The sequence below is a fragment of the Coturnix japonica genome, chromosome Z (genome assembly GCF_001577835.2).
Source record: "Coturnix japonica isolate 7356 chromosome Z, Coturnix japonica 2.1, whole genome shotgun sequence".
NCBI classification, from domain to species: Eukaryota; Metazoa; Chordata; class Aves; order Galliformes; family Phasianidae; genus Coturnix; species Coturnix japonica.
In genome coordinates, this window is record NC_029547.1 from 53,908,088 (window position 1) to 53,934,279 (window position 26,192).

The 26,192-nt window shown below is 34.7% G+C and overlaps 1 protein-coding gene across 9 annotated transcripts in view; it reads left to right on the top strand.

Annotated features, from left to right (window-relative positions):
• Nucleotides 1-26,192, top strand: part of MEF2C (myocyte enhancer factor 2C) — a 137,310-nt gene that overhangs the window by 33,207 nt on the left and 77,911 nt on the right. The window contains exon 1 of one of the 9 annotated variants that reach the window (XM_015849724.2): nt 24,167-24,352. The exons of the other annotated variants lie outside the window; for them this stretch is intronic. The gene's annotated coding sequence lies outside the window, so the exon portion shown is untranslated. Of the gene's footprint in view, nt 1-24,166; nt 24,353-26,192 lie in introns of those variants that run through there. 9 annotated transcript variants of the gene reach the window in all.

Genomic DNA, 26,192 nt, shown 5'->3' on the forward strand with positions numbered 1-26,192 from the left:
AGATTCTATTAATCTATATTTTGAATTGTTGGAGTCTTAGAAGCCATCATGTGAGGGCCATTTCTCCTCCTAAGCTGCATCGATCGTACTGATAGTTGCATTGTCATCAATGAAATTATCTCCTAAAGCTTTTATGTCCTTTTACGGAAGCCGTGTTAGCACAAGAGAAACTGTTCTGTGTCAGAATATTCACCAAATATGTACAGTGAATTCCCTGACATCATGAAGTGCCAGATGAATAGCATGAAGAAGGGAACATTAAGGAAAAGGTCTAACTACACCCTCAGAGCAGAAAGTTTCTTCCTGTTTGTGTCAAGCCAATATAAAGATCGTTGTTATGAGTGTAAATTTGTAGGTTCTGCATACAAAGCTGCTAAGTAAGAGTTGTGAGTTTCAGGGGACACCAAAATTAAAGGGTTTAGGGCAATCTAGGTGAATTGTATGTTATGTTAAAGTAATCCACCCAAGCTTTAGCTGAAGGACTTTTCTCCAGGGCTTCTGTAGACCTGCTGCATAACTTACACAAGTCTGTTTGAAAATTCCATCTTTTGCTGAAAAATTTCACTAGTTTCTGTGAGTCAAAAGCAAGAAGTGAAAAGAGGGGAGCAAAAAAAACATTGATTTTATTATATATGTTATCTTATAATCAGTACACTATTTTCAGACGTTCTGAAGAAAATAACACTTGTCACTTGAGAGCTGCAGCTGTTAGTCTGTTGAGACATAGAGGGAATGGGGCATATATTGAATTATTCATGAAGGCTACTGCTATAGTTGACAGAAGTTCATCAGCTAATTCCCCCACTCCATTCTGAACTTTCTTTTAAATCCAGTCAGGCTGTGGGGGTACAAGCTGTTACTTTTAATAATCATGCTACTAGAAATTTCCTATATTGTGTATATCACATAAGATCTCCCCTTTAAAAAAATTATTTATTGCTCACTGAGGGGCCAAGAAATGATTGATTTTGAATACTTTAATTTCCAGATAATATAAATAATTCTATTTGTTTTCACAATGTAGCAGCTTAATAAACATATGAGAAATTTTAAGTAGTGATGTTTTACAACTTGATGAACCGAAAAAAATGTTCACAAATATATAAATATATTTATGGTTTAAGATCACAAGCTACTACTTCGATCACATAATTTTTTTTTTCATTCTTAGGCCAAGTCAAAGTGCACAAATGCAAAGGACTCTGTACATATGTGAGGAAATCAAATACTTTGTTTTCCAAATGCTAAGCCTGCATTAGCCGACTATTTTGTTGTGCAGAATATCAGATTAGTGATAACGTTTTATGGCTCTCCAGGGCATTGCTGAACTTCAAGGTTAGCTTGCTGAGACCAGTACAACATGCTTGTGGTGAGTATTGTAGGAATGCTAAATATTGAAGACTCTGGCCCACTTCTAGTGACTTCTCTCTCACAACAGGGGCTCCGCAAGGGTAGCTCTGTTTTCTTGCAGGCGGGATTGCCAGCTACCTCTGTTCTATCCACTGTGAAAGTACAATTCTTACCAGCATGTGTTTGTCGTCTTTAGGAGACTGCTCTCTGTTTTTACATTTTTTTGCAAACTGAGGCAGTTTGAATGCGGTAGGAAATTGTAAACTTTCTAATGTCCGTTTCATTCCCCTCTCCTCTGTGGAGATTTCTACAGTGATTAAGATTGAAAAATGTCTTTTTACTGGTGTGCTTGGTACAGACAGTGCCCTCATTTATCCTGTGAAGACCTTATGGCAGCAGCACATACCCATTTGATGGAGAGGATTATTGTAATTCCCTCCTAGACTGGTTTCTAGCAGCTCAGCTCTGTCACTTCCAGCCTGCTCAGAATGCAGTGACACACTCCCATACTGTCTTGAGCAAATGACCTGTTTTCAGCTGGGACAGAGTTGATTTTCTGTATAGTGTCTGGTATGATGCTATGTTTTGGCTTTAGAAGAAAAACAGTGTTGATAAAATACTAATGTTTCAGTTGTTACTGAGCAGTGATGCATAGAGTGAAGGATGTTTCATCTTCTTATACTGCCCTGACAGCAAGGGGGATGGGGGCACAAGGAGATGTGAAAATGTACTGTATGAAATCATGTGGGGGAAAAAAAAGAAAAAAAAAAAACTTTAAAAACTGAGCAAAGTTGGCTGGAGGGCAGCTGATGCTTGGAGATTGGTATGACATCAGTCAGTGAACGGTGAGCAACTGTGCTGTGCATCGCTTGTTTTGTAAACATATTATTATCATTGCTATTATTGTTTCCTTTTCTTTTTCTGTTTTAGGAAATAGTTTTTAATTCAATTCACAAATTCTATTTTGTTGGGTTGTTTTCAGTTCTCTCTCCAGCCCAAGTGGGAGGGGGGAATGAACAAACGAATGTGTGGCGCTGAGCTGCTGCCATCTTAAACCGCAGCAGCAAATACAATCATCCTCTTGTACCTCAGCTCATCTGCTTTGTCTGCTGTGAAGCAGTAGTTTGATTCTAAAGTTTGCACTCTTAGTTTTGAAATTCTTGATGGTTTAGATCTTGGCTATTTTCAAGAACTCCTCCACAAATATCATCTTGACAGATATCACCACCCCCATAGCACATTTTAGGAATCTCAGCATCACAACTTAGGTTGGCAAGTTATGTCCTTTGCTGTGATAGGCCTTCAGTAAAGGAACTCCCCCAGGAAATCTGTCTTGAACCACATATCTTTATTACAAAAAAAAAAAAAAAAAAAAAAAAAAGGCTATTTATTTTCATTTCTATTAGAACCATATTTACTATGATCACTCTCAATAATTCATGTTAGAGCTCTAAATTAAACTCTTTATTTCTTTATTTGAAGAGTAACCTCAGCATGTTAGTGATTTAGTGTGGGAAGAATTAAAAAAAAATCAGAATGTACATTATTGATAGTGACTTTGTAATGATGAGTTCAGTGTTGCATAATAAGGGTACAAGTTTTTCATTGTTAATACAAGATGTGTCAGTACAGTTGCTAACTAAATTGGAAATGTGGGCCATTTATGAATTTAATAACCAAACAACAACAACAAAAAAAGTATGCAGTATTTACTCCTTTTCCTTAAAAGGAATTATTCCTTTCTTCTCTTTACTATGCAGTCTGATGTACTAGGATTCAGCTCTAGCTACAGATGGAAAGCAAACTTCTTCTTTGTCTTGCTACATCTATTATAATCGCTGTAATTTTGGTGAGATGGCTATGGCTATATTTATAAGGTAATGAAGAAAGTCTGTGTTTAGAGAAACTTAGACTAGATGCCAAAAGGTGATGGCTTCAATGAGGTCAGACAGATCCTACGTTTGTGGCCAGTAATAAAGTATTTTGTGCAATGTGAAAGGCTTTTTTTCTGATGTACTCAATGATTTCAGATTAACCACTACACGTTTACTTAATTTTAGGTATAGGAACAGTTCTTCAGTCTTCAGTGAACTACTCAAGTGTTTCAAATTAGGCATATATGTTCATGCTTGTGGGTTTGGGGCTAGAAGCCATAATACTGCAGAGACTTACACATTTGTTCATGTTTACTATTTTTGGAAGTTGCACCAGTGTCACAATTACTTTCATCACATAAAACACAACTTTTTCAGCTTTCAAATGATTATACGATGTGCTTATAAACTGTACAAGATGCTTTGAATTTCAAAGTATTCAGTGGATAGAAGTTACTTTAACAGTTTGATTACATGATCAGAATTCAAAACATTTTCTATAACAATATAAAGTATATATTATTACAAACTGATAGCTATTCTTAAGAAAAGAGAAAATAAAATTTGGAGTGCTTTATTCATTTATTTTCTTTGTGTGTTTTTCCTCTTTGTTTGTTTGTTTTTTAATCAAGCTTTACAAATGAGTTATTTCCAGAGAAAAGGTGGAAGTTGACATGCATGTCTGAGTGCTCATTTGATTTTATGTAGATCTTTCAAAATTTATCTTCAGTGCAACCTCTGGATTCTTTAAAGTCAGCTAAAGGGATGATTTTTCTACTTTCATTTTCTGTATATTTTTTTGTAGCTTTCTATTGTGTTATAGCCAGTGAGAATTCTAAGGAATGTTTTTGGCCTAATAATTCTTACAGTAATCTGAAAGTATTGCACTTTGTCAGATGTTGAATTTCCAAATCATCATTACTAATTAGTCTTTAGAGTAATTTAGCCTTAATCATGAGGTCTTGAACCAGAATTCCTGCAGAATGTAATGTTTGGTTTTTTTAATAGCACAGATTCCTATGAGTAAATATGATTGTGGCATTATGGAATGCTGTCTGTTGTTTTGCTTTATGATTTACTCTCCCTAGATACAAAACTGTAAAAGAGATGTGTTAATCTATTTTTATTCCAAGTACAGAAATAGATCTGTTACCGTTTAGACATTAAATATCTAATATAACATGCGACTTGTGTAGTGCTATTGCTGGTGCAATACCTGGAACAGTAAAGATATTGATCAGCTACAGGTACAGACATGTTGCACATTTTACAAAGCATTACTAAATAATGCATTATTGTGTTTCAGACTTTTTCCTGTGATAAATCAAAACCATAGGATTGCTACACTGAATAATAGATAACATGCTTCAATGCTGTTTGCAAATACATACTAGAAATCTGCTCACAGTGAGCTGACTTAAAATTACCACTAAAGAATGACATTATTTTATACGATTTTCCCTCTTGATTGAATGCTTAGGACAGTATTCCTGAGGGATTTATGCCCTACATATGTCTGAATTTATACGGCAATGCAACTTTTCCATCTAAATTGAGGGAAAATGTTATTCACCTGTGTTTCTAGGCCTGAAATTAGAAACTAGTTGTTTTGCAGTACAGAACGGAGAATGAAGACAGCTTAGCTTGCTCGTCTAGCACTTACAGTGCTAGACATGGCTGATAACCTAGACTGACCCTTAGCTTGGCATTTGCACAGGTAATCAGTGTGTAAGGATAAACAGTTCTTCAACAATCTGTCTAGTATATTTGGAAAAGAAGGAAAAAAAAAGTTTTCCGTAAGCAGAGGAACACATATTTTCTTTTCCATCCTTCTTCTCTTCTTGAATAAATGTATTTAAACAAGCTGCTGTTCAGGACCTTCAATTCCCTGTTTCTCATTTGATCTATCTCAGTTCTTTATGTAGTACACTGAGGATTGATGGGGTGAATAAGTCAAGGTAACTTCTGAAGTCTTTTTCTATCACTAACTTTGACGGTTCATGTAGTGTTGTTTTGTAATCTAAAGCTGAAATATTACACATGAATGAATAGGTCTGGAGAAGGGGAGCTTATTTTTTTGGACTATTGACAAGAGCTAAAATGATGAACCTCGCTCAGTCACTAAAGGAGGTACTCTACTGCAAAAAGACAAGGCATAAGAGAGATGCCAAGGGCATTACCAGATTGATTCAGGTACTGAGACCAGACACTAGGTAAGTGAGATGGCTGACCAAATCTGAGCTCTTCTCTATTTCTTGAATACTGACTTTGTCAAATTCTAATGGAAGCTTTATCAGTTTTTCTCAAAATTGTATACAAAGTTGAGAAATCATTACACACTTAAAGGGTTTTCCTGTTCCATTCAATTTCAAGCATCTAAGGCATTTAACTTTTATGGATGGCAAAAGGGAAACAAGGTACATGTATGAGGACACAAGAAGCTATAATCCAATTGAGGGAAGCTGATTTATAATTTCAGATTTAATCACTCATGCGCAGTGTAACAGAAAGTTAACTGAAGTTGTATAATTGATTTTCTGAAGGACTGTTCTACAGCATAGATCTTTGAAAATCAGCTTAGATTTATTGAAGGGTAAGAGGACAAAATGTTATACCACAGCATTATCCAAATCTTCAGTTACAGGGAATACACTGTCATTCTTAAAAGAACTATCTAGGATTTCTTTCATTATTGTCTAGCTGGCAGAAAAAGAATGTAGAGCCAGATTACTTATTGTTAGTGATCACTGTTGTCTGAACGGAAAAGAATTAAAAGAAGTTAAAGGTGTATAACATTACTGAGACTGGACACTGTTTCTATGCATTGTGCATATTAACCTTTTGCATTTCTTGGTTTCAGAATGCACATGACCTATAAGACTACCACTTAGATATAAACCCCACAGCCACGACATTGGGCCCGTTTTCTGCAGGAAAAAGTAAAAGTCTTTGTAGTTGGTCAAAAACAGTGTCACAGTTTATTTTAATATTCATCCTGGCAAAGGATTAAATGCATCATGGTTATTAAAAAAAAAAAAAAAAATCAGTATGTATTATATGTGTAATAATAGTAATCTTAGTGTATCAAGTGTGTTGTATCGTATTTTTCATAGTGTCCTTTTGTTAATGAAAATAAGCCCTAGTTATACGCTGCTCACACCTAACTTTCAGTCCGTCAGTATCTACATGACTTTTATTTTACATTACCATTTATCAGAATTGATAAATTCCTGCATATAAGTTGAAATATGGCCAAAATTAGGGAAAAAATTCCTTGAAAGTAAGTAAAAAATATCTTCATGTTACTCTCTGAAGTTTAACATCAAAATGAATATATAAACTAATTAAATTTAATTATAAATTATTTTATATAAATGATTCTTGAGACTGTACTTTAGAAAATGTACAATTATTTTTTTTTTACTATAGTCAATAAGTTCATATTTAATAACACCTTGTTCATATTTAGTTCATATTTAATAATATATCTAGTTCATATTTATAAACACAGCAAGCATAAGCAAGTCATCATTGCCATATTGACAAAATAGGTTGAGATTCAGCCTTGGAAACAGCGGGTTTGCCCTTGGAACTGTTCTAAACAGTTTGAGAAACTCAAGCTTGTGCCACAGTACCATTTTTATCTTGGACTACTATTTTTATTTTTATTTTTTAATTAATGCGTTTGAAAGTCATTTTAATCTGAATCAGCAAGAGAGGTGAATTCAGTAGAACACATTCCATTTAGAATTTGAAGGCTGAGTTTTTTATTTTAATGTTGCTCAGTAGAAACTAAATCAGTAGCATACGCTGGCCATCTTTTTCTTCAAATTACTCTCGGATAATCTCAATTTCTCTTCCCGAGTGAAGTTTTTGTTTTGACCGATGTGTCTGATCCAGAATTAACTTAGGTATTTTGGGTACATTCTATATTACACTTCAATTCAATCAGTAAACTTTACCTCACTCCAAAGCTCGCATGGTTTCTCGTGATTTTTTGTATTCAGATTTAAACACAGAGGGAGATTATGATGTCTTTTCATGTTCAGTGTTGTTCTTTACATATATAGTCATATTGCAAAGAATTGTCTTTGGCCTGAACTTTAGGCTAAAGCATTGCTAGGTTCAATAATTTTTAAGACACTGTTCAGTTACTATGGCTAAAATTCTCTCTCTATTTAAAACTTTAATTCCAATATTAATTGAGAGAATCAAATAATGAGTTTTGCTCTTTAATGTTAGAGCCCAATTCTAGTAAGAATATAAACTAGTTATTTCACACAATTTTTTGATTGAACTCTTCTTTACAGATATGACTACTGAACTGTACCTCAACATCTGATTTATTTCCTCTATGTGGTAACTAAACACTAACCATTTTATGCTTTTGAAATTACAATCAGAACAGTGAGAATAGCAGCAGAAATGTCACATACGCATGAAGTTTGCCTCACTTCAAGTAAGAAGCCTATTCATACCTAGAATAAATTTAGTTTTAAACATTTTGGAAATGGGAAACAAAAATCAATAAATTTCTAGTTTTAGAAATACAAAATTTTTTAACCTATAAACATATAGACAGATGCCTAAATCACTCTCCCCGTTCACTGGCCAAGAGAATAAAATCTCTACACAAGAAACATATTGTATCTAGTACATGGCAAAATACTTGCAGATATAAGTCTTAACAAATAACATTTAGAAGTGCCTTCACTCTACTATACTAATAGCATATTATAGATATAGCTATATCGTACAGTGACTGGATTCGTTGCTCTTACGTTTCTGAATCCATTCACAATTGAAAGTCTCGTTTCAAAATTTCTTGAACGGAAAAATGGTAAAGTGTTTTCCGTTAGCCTTAGTCTGCAATATAATACTTTAGTCATTGTATTGTCTCCTCCAACTCAACAAGACTGTACAAGCATGAATAATTATGATTCTCATCCTGGTATAGATTTGTAGATCAAGTGCGGTTAGATTTTTCCCTTTTAAATTGCGCTGCTATAATTTTCATACCAGGCAGAAAATCCTCCTATCCTCTGCTGGTACTCAGATTCCCGAACTGTGCGGCCTGATAGTTTGAGAAGTAAATATGTGTCCTGTCTTGCTAGCCTATAATATCATGTCTTACTGTCGGTTGTTTTGTCTGAGAATCTCTGTGAATCTTGGTTCTTCTGTTTTTTCTTTTTTGAAGTTTATTCCACGCTGGTATTCAGAGTCAGGCTGTGCCCTTCAAGTGGGTTTTTTCTAACTTGTCGTTAAACACCTCCTATTTCTAATATATTAGTATACTAATGATATACCAATCTTGTTTCTCATTATGAGGATCTCCCATATCATATTGCTCTTGCATTCTCAGAAAATGGAATCTGAATTCTAGTAAAATATATATTTTTTCTTGGTAAATCTCAATGATCCCTGTACTGTCTTGCAATCAAGCCCCCTCTTGCTGCAACTGAATGTTGCTATTAAGATCCATTTCCTAAAAAACCGTTGATTTGGCATTACCGGGTGGCTTGGAAACTGTGCTATATGGATTTGTTAAAGAAATACAGTTAAAAATTTTTGCCATTAAAATGTAACCATTGTCCTAAACCTACCTAAAAAATCTTAGATTAATAGATGCTGCAGAAAAAAATAGTTAAGTAAATTCCCACAAAGTTCTGGTTGAAAATGTAACCATTTTTCATGAAAGATATTATTTTCATCATTAAAATTAATTTTAGGAAGGTATCATTTTTTTAAAATAATCATATCTTCACTCCTATATGATTTCAGAATTTACAAGACTTGTTTCCAGTCCCCGCACCTCTGGATCTTATAATTTTAGAAAAAAAAAAAATCAAAATAAATAATAAACAAAAAAACTGTATTAAACAAGGAGTCTCCACCCACTCTGTGTGATACTGTTGATGATTTACATCTGGGATTGAGTTTGTGACTGAATTGTGCCCACCAGTTTAACCTATATTACTCCATTTTATTGCAAACTAAAGCATTGAAGCCCCACTATTGCCTGTAACATTCTTATATATGAAAATATGTTTCTGCTACTTGATGATAGAAGCTGACTTTAATTGAAATGATAGCTGTTCTGTATTCTGTTTGCTTGTTCCCTATTTAACACCTATGCTTTTATATCAGACATGCATTCAAAGAATTTCAAGACAAAGGCCATTTCCCAAAGGTAATGCCAATATCCAGAGGCAAATGTGGGCAGCATAGAGGTTGAACCTCCTGAAGGTATCCACTATAGTGCTGTCGAAATGGAACCCCGACTACCATGTTAAGCAGAAGACGTAGTAAGCATTGAGATTTTCTCTGCTTCGGAGCATAAAAAAAATGCACACACTTTATTCTGCACTGTTGTTGAACATTTAGTGAAGGACAATGGAAGATGTCAGCGCTGCAATCTGAAGGCGAGTGGTGGTTGTATTGTTCGAAGCAGCCATCACACCATGTGAACAGTGGTCCAGCTGGCACAGACTGTCATAGCAGCGGCATTGGGCAGGAACATATTGTTCATAATAGCTGAGTGAAATCCACAGCTAAGTGTGGTGACTGTGTTTGAACACCAAAAGAAATGTCATAATCGTAGTGAGAATGCGAAATCATACTCACATCATGCTCTTCCTTATTGTTAAATCTTTCTGTGCTGCAGCTCTGCTCTCGGGAAACCATCAATACGGAGGAATTATTTTCATAGCAACCTAGTATATCTGTCCGTTTATCGGTTTTCATTGTTTTCACTTTCCATATCGGTATTTAATGTCCACCATGTAATCACACAATGCTATTGTTCCAATAATAGTATGCATGTATACAATCAACTGTGCCATGAATAAGAAAGAAAAGAATGTAGAATAACCTTAACTTTTCAATGTATTTTATCAATTGTAGAATTGTCATATGCTGATTTTATCCACAACTTTGTATGGCTCCATGTTGAAAGAGGGATCTGGTTCTTGTTAGCATTTTCTTCTTGTATTTTTTCCAGAAAAGGAAGCGTAAGAAAGTAAAAAACTTTTTCTACTCCATTTCCAGGCTGAACAATGGTCCTATAATGTAAAATACTTTCTTTGTGATTAAGTAGCAAAGGAGCCTTCACTGCAGCTCATTAGAAGGCAAAACTACAAGCAACCTACATCTGGTCAGATGTACCCCTGAAAATCTGAAAGCAGAGCCATAAAATAAATAAGTAACATGCGTATCACAGCGAGAAAACATTACCAAATTATGTCTATAACAAAAAGACAAAATTGCGCTAGTTCTTACTTGTGGCATTTATAATTTTATTGTTAGGATAAAATATAATAATAATAATAATATAATAATAATCTCAATAATCAGAATAATAATGAATCAATAATAATAATAATAGATAATTAGTAGTAGTGCTTGGTTATTAGTAATCAATAGTAATAAATAGATAATATCCAATTAGAGATTGAATTTTGTCCAGGACATTTAGTGCATAATTTTCATAATTCATTTTATCATGACATCTTTAATTTTCCTCTAGTCGTATCAAAAATTCTTTTGCAGTTAACTTGGAATGCTCTCTTTTTTGTTAGCCTTCAAAGCTTTCTAAGCCGTTTCAAAGTGGTGATCTTTGCATTTAGGTAGAGTTAATATTGTTAAATATGTTAGACTCATACCTTCGTACTTTAGACAACTTCGTATTGAGTAAAGACTCTCACCTATCCTTAAAGAGCACACATTTACATGAAATCTGGACCAGGCTTGACACTGATTCGCTTGTGAGAACAACAGATCCACGCACAGTAGGCTAGAACTTCTGATGTGGACTCAGGAAAGTGTCTTGTTCATTAACCAAAGGGGGACCATATGTCACACAGGTTAAAAAGAGCAGATAATGACAGTCCTGTCATTGAATTTGAGGGTGACAGGTCTTTAAAAGCATGAACATCATAATCTCCACCTTCCTTAGGGCACAAGAGCATGACACTGATTTACCAGGCTGAGAAAATAGGGGCAAATATTACTTGTCTCTTATGTGCGACCTGTCTTGATACAGAATGTGCTGTTGTCTGTGGCAGATACAAAGCCTGCTCCATTTCTGACAGCCCTTTTTGGTCTGCCCTAGGTAGCGTTGAACTCCACTACTCTTGTTTCTCATCTCCTTTTATCAGGTAAGCCAGCTTAAGCAGAATGGCCAGTGGTCCTGAGAGGCCTGCACTTGAAATCCTTCTAATCACACCTACTCTGGTTATGATGCCAGTTGTCTATGATCATCGTATTTCTTCACTGATTAAGGGAAATGAGTGATGCACAGACTTTAGATATCTAAAGTAGGAGGGAAGAATGTAGGATCTCATGTAATTTTTCATCTGTGGAAGACTGTCAAATAGCAGTCTGTACACACCTGAATCAGAACACAGTTTCTGCATGTGTCTTGTCATGGCTATTTCTGCAGAAACAATCAGCAGTGACATTTCCAGAACAAGCTCATGTGGATTTGCAACAGGCTCTATTTATCAAGACGTTTGCAAGAAGTTTCAGCAGGAGTTACAGACTTACTACGCATGTGCTCATCTGAAGAAGCTGCCTCTGGGAACAGGAACAAATTATCTGGGAATCTTAGTAACAACAGATCAACAGACAACAAAATAAATATAAAAATAAAGATTTTGGCCTAAAAAAGCAAGCCCTAAGCCACACTAAACGTTAAACACAGCAAGAGATTTGCTTCCATCTACTGGAGCCAAGAAAAAAAAATGACAACTGAGCAGCAAGCTCTCTCAACATGAGCTATAAATCAGATTGTTCTCTGTTTCAGGCCTGCCAGTGTTGAAAAGTAAATCCGTGAGTTGGTATGGGAAATGCGAGGATGATAAAATGGCTTTAAAGTATCCCTCTAAGTTTCAGTAACTTCAGAATTTTTAACAGACAAAATTGTAGATGCTATACCAAGTTTCCTCTATTATACTTATGTATATGCAAGTCCTGTGGTCGTTCCATGCAAACTCTAGAACAGAGCTTTCAGTCCCCACTGCTGATCTATAGCTAGTGAACAGGTCTGCACATTGTGTATTAAAAGGGCGGCACAGACCCTCTTCTTTCTTTTCTTTCTTTTCTTTTCTTTTCTTCTTTTCTTTTCTTTTTCTTTCTTTTCTTTTCTTTTCTTTTCTTTTCTTTTCTTTTCTTTTCTTTTCTTTTTCTTTCTTTCTTTCTTTCTTTCTTTCTTTCTTTCTTTCTTTCTTTTCTTCTTCTTTCTTTCTTTCTTTCTTTCTTTCTTTCTTTCTTTCTTTCTTTCTTTCTTTCCAGGCTTTCTTTAAAAAAAAAAAACACTAGAAGAGAAACAAGAACAAACAAGCAAGCAAACAAATATAAAAGAAAACAAGTCTTACAATTTTGAGTTCAGTAATTTGTCTTAGAAGAAATTGTTACTGACTTGTGTGGTTTCCCCTAAATATCCTGCAGCAAAACCTGCTAAATATGAGAATAAATATTTTACAAGTATTTCATCATAAATAATTCTTAAACTCAATTTTTAAAATATATATATATTAAATATCTGAGATGGCATACCTACAAGTATCATGCCAGCGATAAACAGTATTAACTATTAACTTTGACTCATAGCTACTATTTATACTGATCAACTTCTAGAATTATCTGATTTTTACCTGTGAAGAGGAAGTTTAGATTTACAGAATTGGAAATCACTGATACATTTTTTTCTTTATCGTGTAATTCTTTTTCTACTACTCTGTGTGTTACCTTTCGCATCAGTTTTGCAAATCAGATTTATATCGAAGAACAAATACTAACTTTTGAAGCTGATTTCTCCATAACATATAATCTTGTTCTAAAAATGAAAGCATTAAAAAAAAATGCAGCTTTTGCCTAGCTCTTGTTATTCTATCATTTATGAACAATTATTGCTTTTCTTCCTTTAATTTTATTAATTCCATCTTTGGTCCGTCGTGCCAATGGTGTATTCTTAAGCCGAAGACGATAACTGATATTCAAATGGATTTTGTCCACTCTTTTTGTCTATTCATTGCAAAATGGAAATTAATCTCTTTGCTTGAGGCTGCATAGTTTACTGTCATTAGTAGGGGATAGTCAAAGACATGGGAACTTTCAATAGAAGAAAAGCCTTGGGATTTTCAAGCCATTTCTGAGATCTTAATCAAAACTTTTAGTGATTGCTTGGGAATCAATGAACACACTCTTGAGAGGAAAAAAAAACAAAAAAAAAAAAAAAAAAAGGCAGCATAACCTTAACATTATTCACAGTGTTTTGTTAAAACAGTACAGTGATTCTTGATTAATATTTTTTATCTTAAGGTAATGTAGTGAGGAACGTTACACAATATCTGGATATTTTTCACCTTTCAAGTGAATCAGAAATGTGGAGTGCTTCTGGTCTTAGCCTTTGGTTTAATGAAAATAGTTTTCCTGAATTGTTACAGGAATTTTAAGAGGAGAAAAAACAGCACACTCTACATACAGAAGATTCAGTCTCCATATTATTCCTTGTTAGCACTGATTGCAATTTATTCTTCCTTTTATCCAACAAGAAAACACTTAGATTTGACTCAGTAGGAGTTAAAACAATATTAGAAGTATGTTGACTGATGTCCAGTCGTACCACTGGACATCAAAACTTTGTTTTTCTTGGGTTTCTTTCAAACAGAACAGAGGAAGCACTTCCTTTTACAACATGATGTCAAGAGAAGAACACACACTCAGACATGCACACGTACAAATGTAGAGCTATTCAAATAATTTTAGACATCACTGACTACCACATAGTAACCTAAATGATAGCATGAAAAATAGATCTTTTTTCTTTTTTTTAAATAGCAGATTAATTATTCAGACTTTCAGAATTTAAAATATTGCTCTGCAAAAGACAAGGAATAAAGATTATTGTGCAGAGTAGGCAGCAGTCAGTATCACAGTCAGGGTTCTGTATAAGTGAAGAAACAAGCTTCGCTTTCCATGCATTTATATGTGAAAAATATTTTTTAATCTACATATTTATTGAAAGGATGTTTGCAGACTACATTCAAATCTCATTCACCAGTATAAATCTGAAATAATGGAACTGGCTGCAGTGCAGATTTACTTGTGACTGTGTACTTGAATAGCTAGGATCGTAGTGCTGGCCCTGGGGCTATCCTACACAGTTTTACAGTGCTGTATTTTTTGTAGCAATAAGGACATACTGTGTTTTCAGAGGAATGTCTTGAAAACAAAGTGCATCAATGAAGTCCACCTCACTCACAAAGAAGTTCTGTCTCCTAAAATAGCACTAAAACAAAATAACTGTTGTGTTTTGGCAAGGGCCTTAACTATTTACAGCAGAACAGTCATAACAGAAAATAGTGCTTTAGTATCCAGATCCCCCCAAGTTGTAACTCCAAACCTGGAAGAAATACTATATTTAGGTTTGTGTTTTTTCTGTACTTCTTTTTTTTTTTTTTTTTTTTCTTTTAATATGGTATCCATTATCAGTGTAAACAAAAATTCAGAAACCCCAACTGATATTTCTTTTTAAAATGCAAAATTTTTATTTGTGACAGCTGCATTGGATCTTTAATCATATATTATCTTTATGGGAGCTTTTTTCTAACATATGTTAATTGGCTGTTTTCTGTGACAAATTATGAGCTCTTACTTTGATGAGGTTCAATTGCAATCATGTTGGAGTTGAGTACTTAGTTTCCAGCCCCCGCTGGCTCTTTAAACCACTAAAAACATCTGCACGTCACTGGAGTGCTGAGTAATGGCAGGATTTGGGTTGATCTGATTTCTGTACAGATTTTTTTCCACTCAGTTTTTTTTTTGTTTTGTTTTGTTTTTCCCCAGTTCTTTGCACTAAATCTGTTTCAGGGTTTGCTGTTTTTAGCAAAAGAATAATCTAAAATTAACATCTTATCTGAGATTATTAGAACACAGTGAGATACCGTTTGTGACACAGTATAGTCAAATTGTTTTTAACGTTCTGAAATCTCAATGAGCTACATCAGAAATCCTATGTCAGCTGTTATTGCTTGTTGCAGTTCAAATTTGCTGGGGCCAAATAGTATTGTGGGAGTAAACCTACTGGCTGCCTTTCAGAGTCAATATTTTTTAAATGTCATAAAGGTAGCATTTGCAGTTACTTGAAAGAAATTTATTTTATTTTTTGAAGAGTGGTTCAGTGGTTTTTAAAATCTGTACAGAGAAGAGCATGTTTCCAAGCTGGACAGTAAATATGTCTACCTATAAAGTTACATATTTTCCTGCCAGTAAAGGAAATATTGTATTGAAATTTGTGTTTAAGGCATATTGTGATTGCATTTGTTCACTGTGTAAATTATAGAAATATAGAAAACTTTGGAAGTGGTATTGCTTTTGAATGTTTTTGTTGTTGTTGTTGTTGTTGTTGTTTTACCTTTTACTTATTCCTTGATGATAGCTGTTCTAATTATCTTTTTTGTAAGGCAGTTCATGAAAATACTGAGATAGAAAATGTGTGCTGTGTTTTAATAAGTTATTACTCAAAGCCGTTCTTAGGGTGAATGTGCAGAAATACAAGATGTATGATATTTTAAATCAGAGAAAGCAGCCTGGTCATGAAATGGATGGAGCATCATCTTTTCGGAAACTGTGTCAAATATTGTCAAAAATTACATTGCAATTAATTTAGCAGAACATCATAAAGCTCAGCTTTGACCTAAACCAAATGGCGGTAGATAAATTTGTCCCATTTGTTCTTCAGAGAAAAGATAGGGGTTAAATTTCCAGGCAGGTGTTAGAGTTTAGAATAAGAAGAGCCAGATGTGTATGGAAGCTACTTTGGTCTCAGGAGGCTGGTTTTAATTCAGCTATTTCCCTGGAGTACCACACAATCAGTGAGTTCCAAAACCTGGGGCTACCTGCCTTTATGTAAAATCATGGGAATGATTTTTCACAGCATACTACTGAACAAGCGTGAAAAAATTAGAGCAGAAATTAAAGGTAAAAAAAGCTTAACCTCAGAAGTTACACGTGTCACATTTCTTCAAGGCTTCTGAAATAAGGAGATGATCATCACATGGAAACTCTTGCAGACGAGACTTATTACTGTAAGGAGAATTGTAAGCAATGTAAAACTCATAGTAAGGATTTTTTATGTGTTTCTCTAATCACTGCTCATTGTAGGCCGTGTTTTAGAAGTAAGCATATATAGGTCATGTGCAGCACAGTGAAAGACATTAAAGCAGATCTCTTCCCTTAGAAGCTAGGTGAACTGAATCAGGGACGAGTTTCAAAAAAGATTACTTTGAGCATGTTGTCCTTTCTTCAGTATGTCTGTAAAAATAAATTGATGCATTGTGTCTTGAATTAGCTTACAGAATGGCATTCAGTTTCACTTGATAAGATGAGCTTAATTGGCTTTCAGAAAATAAAGCAAGGTAAAGGAAGATGTACAAGTGAAAGAGAGGGCTTGGCACTTTATTGGATTTTGAGGCCTGTGAGCCATGTGTCTTAATTGGGGCCAGTTGGGATCATTTAATAATTGCTGTCAGAAGATCAAATTTAATTCTCTTTATAAAAAGACCACAGTGGGATAGAGTTAAACAAATTGTCATCTGAGGTTTCAAATGAACTAAGCTTTAATTAGGTTGATTAGGATGCTGTAAAAGAAGGAGGGTAAGAGACGAAAAACTGATGAATCTGCTGTGTACCATGTTGTACTTTATGACAGAACTGTCAAATATCTTTATTTCAAGAAGAGCTATAGTGCTAGAAAAAATGTATGTATAAATATTTTAGATATATAGGATAATAGAATGTTCTGAAATCAGTGCTTTTAAATGGGGATATTAATATTTTTATGGTCAAAATCTTGCCCTTTACTTTCATAATTTTAAAGTCTACCAAATTTTCTCTTTGTCTGTTTTATTTATTCACTGACTATGCCAGAAAAGAACTATAGCATATTTACTAAAAGCACTCAGTATTTCATTGTTGTTAAGTATATCTTCATCTTACTTCTCAGAACCTTTGCAAGCAAAAATCCTGAGGATTTTTTATCCCCAAGTTTACAGCAGAAAAACCGAGTCCCAAGTGGAGGTGACAGGAAATATTTTTGGCAGAAGAAGGAGCAGATATCAGTTATGTCAGCATCCCAACCTTAGATTCAATTCTTCGTGCTTTACTTCATGATAATTTTTCTGTAGCTTTCTAAGTGTCATTTCTGGGAAAACATAATGTACATTCAAGGCCACAAGAAGATTTAGCTAATGTGTCTTTGTATTGATCATGTTTTGTTTTGTGTTCTTTCAGCATGCTTATAGGACAATTATAATAGAAGCAATGTTGGCAATGATCTGTTCAGAAAAAAAAATGTTCATTCAAGCTATAACAGACTGTCAAGCAAATTGTACTGTATTTTCCTCAGTAAATTAAGCACATTTTACGTATGTCACTCTGAATGTAATGCCTCCTATTACTTTTCATGGAAATTGCAAAAGCTACAAATAGCACAGTAACACTACTTGATAGAGCACATTCTTAGCTACAGAACACTCTTTTTCAACACAGTCACCACTATGAGCCGCTCATTTCACCAATTATGAACAAGAGCCTGTATGCCATTTGTCTCCACCAGTGGAGGTGACCCACTGTTTCACAATATTTCGCCAGCTACAACCTCACATTGTTCATGTCCCCTGTTTGGCTTCCATAAACACTGATGCTTTTGCAAGCATCAACGAATGTTGGTGGGTGCAATTTTTTCCACATGGAGGACTTCACTGATGCACCTTTCCTTCATACGCACTTCCATGTCAGACGCCATACTGTCAGACTGCCCCTCTGCTGCCATCTGTCACACAGCAACAACATGTAATGGAATATCAGTGAGAAGGTTCAATGTCTGCTGCTATACCACCAACATCCACCTCTGATGTTGTGAGCCAGTCTCATAAAATAGGAGGCATTACTTTTGAAGCAGACCTTGTATATATATATATCTTTACTACTAATACTTGTATGGGATGTCATATTTTGTATCAACTGCTTCCAAATGTTATGCAATTTTTGCTTCTACTTAAATTGTTTGTATTTCGTGTATATGAAAACAGCAACCTGTCCTAATTTATGATCTTTGTCATTAGAAAAAGATGTGTATTTCACAGAGGTGCTTCCTCACCCCTACTCAGTGAAATACAGATGTGTTCATTTTTTTTTTCATTAGCCTTATTATGCATCTGACATACATTTAATCTCCTTTTGTCCTTGGAAGAAAAAAATACCTTAGCGGGATTGGAATTGGAAGCGCTAATGTAGACTGTTCAGCTGTCAAAGTGATGGGGAATATTGATATATATTGATATATTTCCCTTCCCTTGACTGCTTTCTTTTTTTTTTTTTTAATTTTTTTTACTTTTTACTTTTTTTTTTTTCCTTCATTTCTGCCCATATTTATCTCTGGGCAAGTTTTTTGAGATTGAGGAGCACCAGAGTTTTTATACTCATCTTTTTTGTATTAAATTTACACAGAATGAATGAACAGTTAGCAACTCAGCAGCTTTCCACCATGTTGCTCTATTTCACGTTTTAGAAGAACGGTATTTAATTCTTCACAGTTCTGCGAAGATCTGGAATTCATAGGAAAAGAGTGTGGTTCTAGAACTGAGTATACAAGAGAGTGAAGTAGGACATCTTTGTTTGTGATCATTCCTGTCTTAAGTGGAATGCCAGGTGAAGCACCCTAGGGTTCCTTAGAAAGCTGAGAGAGCTACTTATTTGTGCAAATTATGCATTTGTTCCTATTTTGCAAGAAAATTCTGTGGTAATGTTAGGGGACATTAGAGACAGACCATTTTTGTCTTCAATAGCTAGCCAAATTCAGAGAGTTACCAGTTACTTCCATTTGGACTGGGAAACCTGCAGAGAGATAAAACATTTCCTTGATTCTGTTTGCAAGCATTTCTTATAGCTCTAAAATCAGCTTGTCTTTATAATTAATATGCAGTATCAAGTACAAATGTGCAGCTCACAGTATGAGATTTCCTTTCTGACACTGATACCTGCAGAACTGTTTTTTATGTCACTTAATGGCTCTACTCCTTGTATTTTCTATAGCAGAGCTCTCCCTCAATATCTCTCAATTTTAAGCTTCTCTTTCATGATCACAAATAAAATGGCCATAAAAATTAGTAGCTAACAAACGTGTTTTTTTCTGCCCTTTATTGAAGCATCAGGGTGTATGAAATCAGAGAGGTTATGGCTACCAGTAGTAGACCTTCTTGCTCCGCTTGTCTTCAAAGAATTACTCGAATCGTAAAATGACAACACTATGAGCAACACTTCCCAGTCAAAAATAAATAAATAAAAGTTATACAAATGGGGCACTTCTAAACAGATTTACCAAAAAGATATTTTGCATCACTAACCCATAATCATTTTTCTTATATCCAAGCTTCAGCTTCACAATTTCAGTCACTTGCCCAGGTCATGTTGTAGTGGGTTCCTTTTGTCAGCTCTTCTACAATGTTGACAAAGAATCTGTTGTCTGGCACAGGACCATGTCTTCTTTTAATGAAAAAACTTATTCATATTTCAGTTTTTCTGCTATTAATTTCTGCACTTACATCCCTTATTTTAACATATTTTCATTCTCTTTTGTGTTGCTCTTTGAATGACACTGATTTTCAGCATAGCCCTTGAACCAAATACTTAGTTGCTTGACTTAATGATTCAAAGAGATTTTTGATTCTTATTACACTTCTTTCTGTTTAACTATACCACAGAATTCCTGTTTTTAAAGCTTCTGAAAGCTTTGGGTTTTCTCTAAAATGTTCCTGAAAATATTCACTTGAGAAATTGTAAGAAATCCTTTCTGTAATCCAAATCTTTGCTTCTCCTCACAAAGGTGAAGTTGTTGTATGGCTCAAATATGGAATAGCAGAATCCTGCTTATTTTTTTGCAAATAAATTGGATTAAGGTGGTCTGTGTAGAGCTGAATAAGTCCTCTTGTTTACCCGGAACTCCAGTTGTTCTCTCCATATATTCTGTCTGATGCTTCTAGACTGATCATTGATCAGCTTGATCAGTTCAGTCAGCTGTCTCCAGTTCTCTTATCAAACTGAATGTACCAAGTTTGCCTGCAATTCTGCAGTTCAGGAAATTATTAAGTACTCAAACATGTTTTCTAACAATGAAGGGCCATTCTGGAAATCAATCATTGCTTTCTTTAGAGGAGGAATATCTAAATATTTTTTGCCATCTGTATCAACATTACCAAGCAGCAAGGTTCAGACTGTGACTTGAAATTGCTGTACATGCTTTTTCCAGTAATGCCTGGAAGTTTCCCTTGATTCCTAAAAGCCATTGTGGGTGTAATGATTCTCACCACAGACTTCCTCACATACCAATACTAGTAAAAAATCTGTAAATCAGAACATAACCTCAGCTAGACGCTGCTTACAGGTGAGACAACAACTTTGTTCTAGAGATCTTAGCATTTTCTTGTAATAAGCCAGAACTATTCAAAACACCTTGTGCTGTGTGACAGCACCCAAACTGTAGGAACAAATATTTAACTTGGTATGAAAAAATTCTTTAAATATATGTGGACCAAGACCAGAGTAGTTCCAAGAGAGCTTTCAACACAAATGTACTAAATCTTAATCTGGTGACCACTCACCCCGGCAACCCCTCAAGGGCTTCCCTTATTCCTCCAACTTGTTGTGTAACAGGCTGAATTTGTTAAACTGCTTTCCTGATATTTATTACACACCTATTAGCTGTAAAGCCATCCAATCAAGCTGTTAGCTCAGAACTATTCAGGCTCCTAGATGAAATTCCATCAGTCCAGTTTCCCTACTCCATTTTCAGACAGGTTTACTTTCCTGGTCAGTGTGTCCATTGGAGACCAATTAGGTGATTCAGTTTTCAATACTTTATTCTCTTGTATTACTAGCTTGTTTGATTCAATAAACTTACACCAGTCTCTCAAGCACTTTAAGGATTCTATTCCATACTTATCAGTCAGACTCCCATTATGTCTGTCTAGCTGCCAGAGGAAAATCATGAGGCTAATCATGAACCTGTAAACTTTTCCTTCCAACTACTTACTTCCCTTTTTTGAGCTCTGTGGTGAACAGACCCTCAAATATCACCTACAAGCTAATGTAGTTTTAAAGTATTTTTTTCCTGGTTGTGTTTTTCAGAATTTTAGCATTTCACTTAGTTGCTTTCCTTATAACATGTTACTGTCTACATTCTTTGCTCCACAAATTAAATGTTCTTCATCTGTCTTAGAAAAAAATGTTGCAAACTAGATAAGACTTCCTTTCTTCATCAAGCATAGTAGGCACATCTCACTTTTTACTGGGCTGTGAGCAATCAGTTTTCATTTAGATTACTGACGTTCACTTCCTCTTTTGGTGCACCACTGCAAGGAATCTGTGGCAAATCCCACAATCCCTTAGAAGGCCTTTGGCCGCTTTTCATGGATCTCTATCTGCATGGTTGGTATTACATGTACAAGCAGTTCAGAAAACCCATTCTCCATCATGCCTGATGGACAACTCTCAGCACATCATCTGGAAGGTAAACTTTTTCTTTCATGTAGGTGTGGATCAATTGAAATTTGCAGGTGCCTACAGAATCCATTTTCAGTCTGGTTAGCATTCTTTTCAGAAGCAATATCTGTGGTGTGGTGAAGTAGGACTGCTGTTAGGTAGTCAAAGTTTCTCTGCCATTGTGGCAGTGACGCTAGGTGTGCTCAAACATCTCCCATAGAACTTCACAAAACCATAGCAACAGAAACTCTTCTACCTGTACTGCATGAATTGTTGCTCTGTGAGATAAGTTTACCATATTTGAATTACAGTCTACAGTGACCACAGCTGTCAGGTTCAAGGGAGATGAAGCATTCTTATAACTAATTTTCAGAAAATTCAGGTTTAAAAAAAAAATTATATGCCAGATATTCTCATATCTCTTCCTTATAAGAACTAATGGTATGGATTTCAGAACAGCAAATTGCTTGGAAGAGGAATTTTCTGCAATTCATTTCTACATTCTCAGTGTAATAGGAAAATGACTATATTATAAGTGGGCATAAATATAAAGAAATTACAAGTCTAAGTGACAAAGATATAAAGAGTTGAAAGTCAAGATTTAAGTACGTTCTTCACTGTTTTAAGCATGAAGGAATAAATGTGGGGAGCATCTGTAAGAGAAGATAACCTTATAAATTCAGCAGATTATTTCAAAACAAAATATCGATTAAGCAAAATTAGTGAAATGTGGGTTCAGATTAAACTGTTCAACTTTTCTGTAAAACTTCAAATGGAAAACATAAATGCAGAGATTGACTTTGCAATTTACAAGCTGTTGGCCATTTTAGTCCTGGCTTTATGCAGAATGTCACTGTCCTTGAATTGTTCTCTGTTATAAATTAAATTCACACCATAAATTAAGAAGCAGACAGTGTTAGTTTTCCAAAGTTCCTTTTTGTTTCAGATTAGATAAATGAAAAAATGAATGAACTTTGGTACTTAGAGATTACAAATGCATCCTCTATCTACAGCCTTTCTAGTTTGACATGCTCTGTGTCCAGTATTCTGTAGTATTTAATCTGTTACGTTATGACCATTCTGGCTAAAATATTTGCCTTATACTTCCCATAGTAAAATGCTTGATCTCTTGGGAATTGAATTTAGTAGATTAAAATGAACACTCCCTTCCGTATCTTTTAATATGTCTGTCTGGCCATAAGATCATGCTTAAATTCTAAATCAGAGTGCTGAGTGCAGATGTCTGAAATCTTAAGGCAGTGGAGATTCATTTGCTGCATGGCCTTCTGCCCACATTACCATACTGTGTATTGTGCAATTTCTGCTTTGCTGATGTATTGCTGTGGTGATGACATGTATAATTTTATCAGAGCATTTTACTTAATGGGCCAAATTGTGTCCTCAGTAATGACTATGCAACCAAACCACATTAAACGTGAAGGACTACTTCTATCCTGGATGTAATGCCAGCTGACTTCTGTGGGATAATACAAAAAATGAATGCTACTTTCACCCTTTTTTGTATTAACTAACACTTCATTTGGCTCAGGATGACAGAACCAAGGTGATCTTCATTTGATGCATCATACCCAATTGTTTCTTTATTCCTTTTTTTTCTGCACATGGGACTTGGTCTGCTGGCTCTTTAATAGATACCATTTCAGTGACTGATTATGTATCCCCTGCTGTGTATTTTAGTAGATATGTTGCCCTTTCTACAGTGAATTTTTCATCAGACAAGCAGCTGATGTATTATTAATGCATTAAATTTTTGTTTATAATCTGATTCAAAATTCTTTTGACTCAACAGAAAGGTTTGCATAGAAAGATTTGATAGGTCTTTGAAGTGACTTATTTCTATGAAGTTAGGTAAGAGAATAGGAATAGCATGTGATGTTGTTGTTTGCTTCCTTAAATTATTATAACAAGATTTGGTATTTTTATTTAGTTTTCATCTAGTTAATCCACTCAGAATACATACTGTTACATGGAATGGGTACATCTATATAGCAAGTTTGTCTATTTTGTGAAGCTACCATGAAAATACTAAACCCTAGCACTTAGTGCTTTTCTCTGGCCAACTTTTCTTGTTTTAAAAATAAGTATTTTGAGGCTCCTGTTTTGATAATCCTTATTGCCGCAGATGGGAGTTGTTCAAAGAACTCTGTCTGGGGTGCTGTAGCAAAGCAGATTCAGACAGTTGTGCTCAGAGAAGGAAGTGGAGAGTTTTGGTTCCCATTTTGCACTTCTGGAACAGTTTAGGGAAGGAAGCACCTTTACACCTTTTATTGTTCGTGGTTGCTGACATCATATCCTTCCCTGACCACTCTGTGCGTGTTTCCTGCCATTCTACCAAGATTCTTCTGAGTTGCAGAGAAGGGATAGTGAGTGTGCATGTGTGTATGCATTCATGTCTGTGCACTGAATGTCCAAAAGAGGGACAGGAGAAGTCAAATAAATGATCTGCTGCATTTCTCCATTAGTTCTCTCCCCTTCTCAAGACTCAGATCAATCTTCTGAGAACTATCACTGCCTCTGCCAAATCATATAGTGAACAGAAGCCCGCCAAAAATGAAGTTCCTCTTTTTGTAAGCAGTCTGATTTTTCTTCTTTTCTTTTCTTTTCTTTTCTTTTCTTTTCTTTTCTTTTCTTTTCTTTTCTTTTCTTTTCTTTTCTTTTCTTTTCTTTTTTTCCTTTCCTCTCTTTTCTTTTCTTTTTTTCCTTTCTTTTCTTTTCTTTTCTTTTCTTTTCTTTTCTTTTCTTTTCTTTTCTTTTCTTTTCTTTTCTTTTCTTTTCTTTTCTTTTCTTTTCTTTTTTTTTTTTTTTTTCTTTTCTTTTCTTTTCTTTTCTTTTTTTTTCTTTTCTTTTCTTTTCTTTTCTTTTCTTTTCTTTTCTTTTCTTTTCTTTTCTTTTCTTTTCTTTTCTTTTCTTTTCTTTTCTTTTCTTCTCTTTTCTTTCCTTTTCCTTTTTTTCTTTTCTTTCTTTTTTTCTTCTTTTCTGTTATTTTCTTTTTTTTTCTTTTCATTTCTGTTTCTGGTTTTGTTTGTTTGTTTGTTTGTTTTTTCCATGTTTGGGTTTACAAAAAGAAAAAAAATGCTGAACTGTGACACCATAGCATGTAACTATGTGATTCCTTAAGTGCAAACTTATTGCATGTAACTGTCATTAAGTTGTAAGTTTTCTTTTATCTGGAGTTACTTCAACAATATTACTAGAATTATTTTAAGTTTCTTTTTTGATTGTCTTGGTTTAATGAAAGCCTGAAAGTACTATTTGAGTTTTGCAACATCTTTTCTAGCTAGTGTGCTTGGTAGAGAAATGCAAATTATCAGCTAATGGAAAATCTGAATACTTAGTACTGTAATGCTTAATCCTGCAGGAACTTACACAACATGTTAGGAGCACTGTTGAAGTCCTAACTCCCAGCCATGGGGATTTGTTGATCTCCAGACTTCTTTGCATTCTGTGAGACTCGGAAGTCACCAGCCTTTGAGGGTTATAACCCTTGAATTAGACATGATGATTCACACTTCTGAAACCAATTGATTTGGAATCAGTCCAGCTATCTGCTGTCTGTATGCATGCATGCAAATGTATTCACTAATGATGGAAACAGAATTACAGGCAAGCACATATTAAGTATAGCATGTGAAGTAGTGTGTGTTGGTATGTATATGTGTTTATAAATAATAAAGATGGATATGCAGAAAACTACCACATTCCCATACTGTTTCTAGCAGCAGGAAAAACAGCAGAAATTTTCAAATGTTAAAAAAAGTAAATAAATTTTCTAGACAAATGGAATAGCTTTCATTTGAGATTAGACTAGTACGCAAAAAAAAAAAAAAAAAAAAACATACATAACATGCTGCCTATTTAAGTAAAATTGTTTTTTTTTATTATTAATTTTTTTTTTTTTTTTTTTTGCAAATTATGTGTTGGATACAGACGATTAAACACATTATTCCTTCTTCACTGCCTCTCAGATTGTATGGTTATATTTACTAACTAAACCATCTTTGCTCTCCTCTGCTTTTGTTTTCTTGCATACCCTTGTTTCCAATTAAAATAAAGCTAGTGCAGTTAGTAGATTACTCCAGGTAGTGAAAAACAGAATTAAGATCATCAGCTTCAGGAAGCAGGTATTCTAACTGCTTTTATGTCAAGCTCTCTGTATATGCTTTTGCTGCTATTTGAAGACTGGTCTTAAACGTGGAACTGATAAGTGTGTAATGAGGACATTAGACCTTGCTTCTTCACTAGGATTTGTCCTTCCTGGTCAATGTTTGCAACATTCAGTGTTCTTTTTCCAAACTCATTCAGCATTAGCATCTTGATCTGTAAAGCATCTCTCATCCTTGCTAACCCTGCCACCACTGCTCTAATCTGTCCACCCTGACCTTCCACCTTGAAGTGAATAAGAGTTTA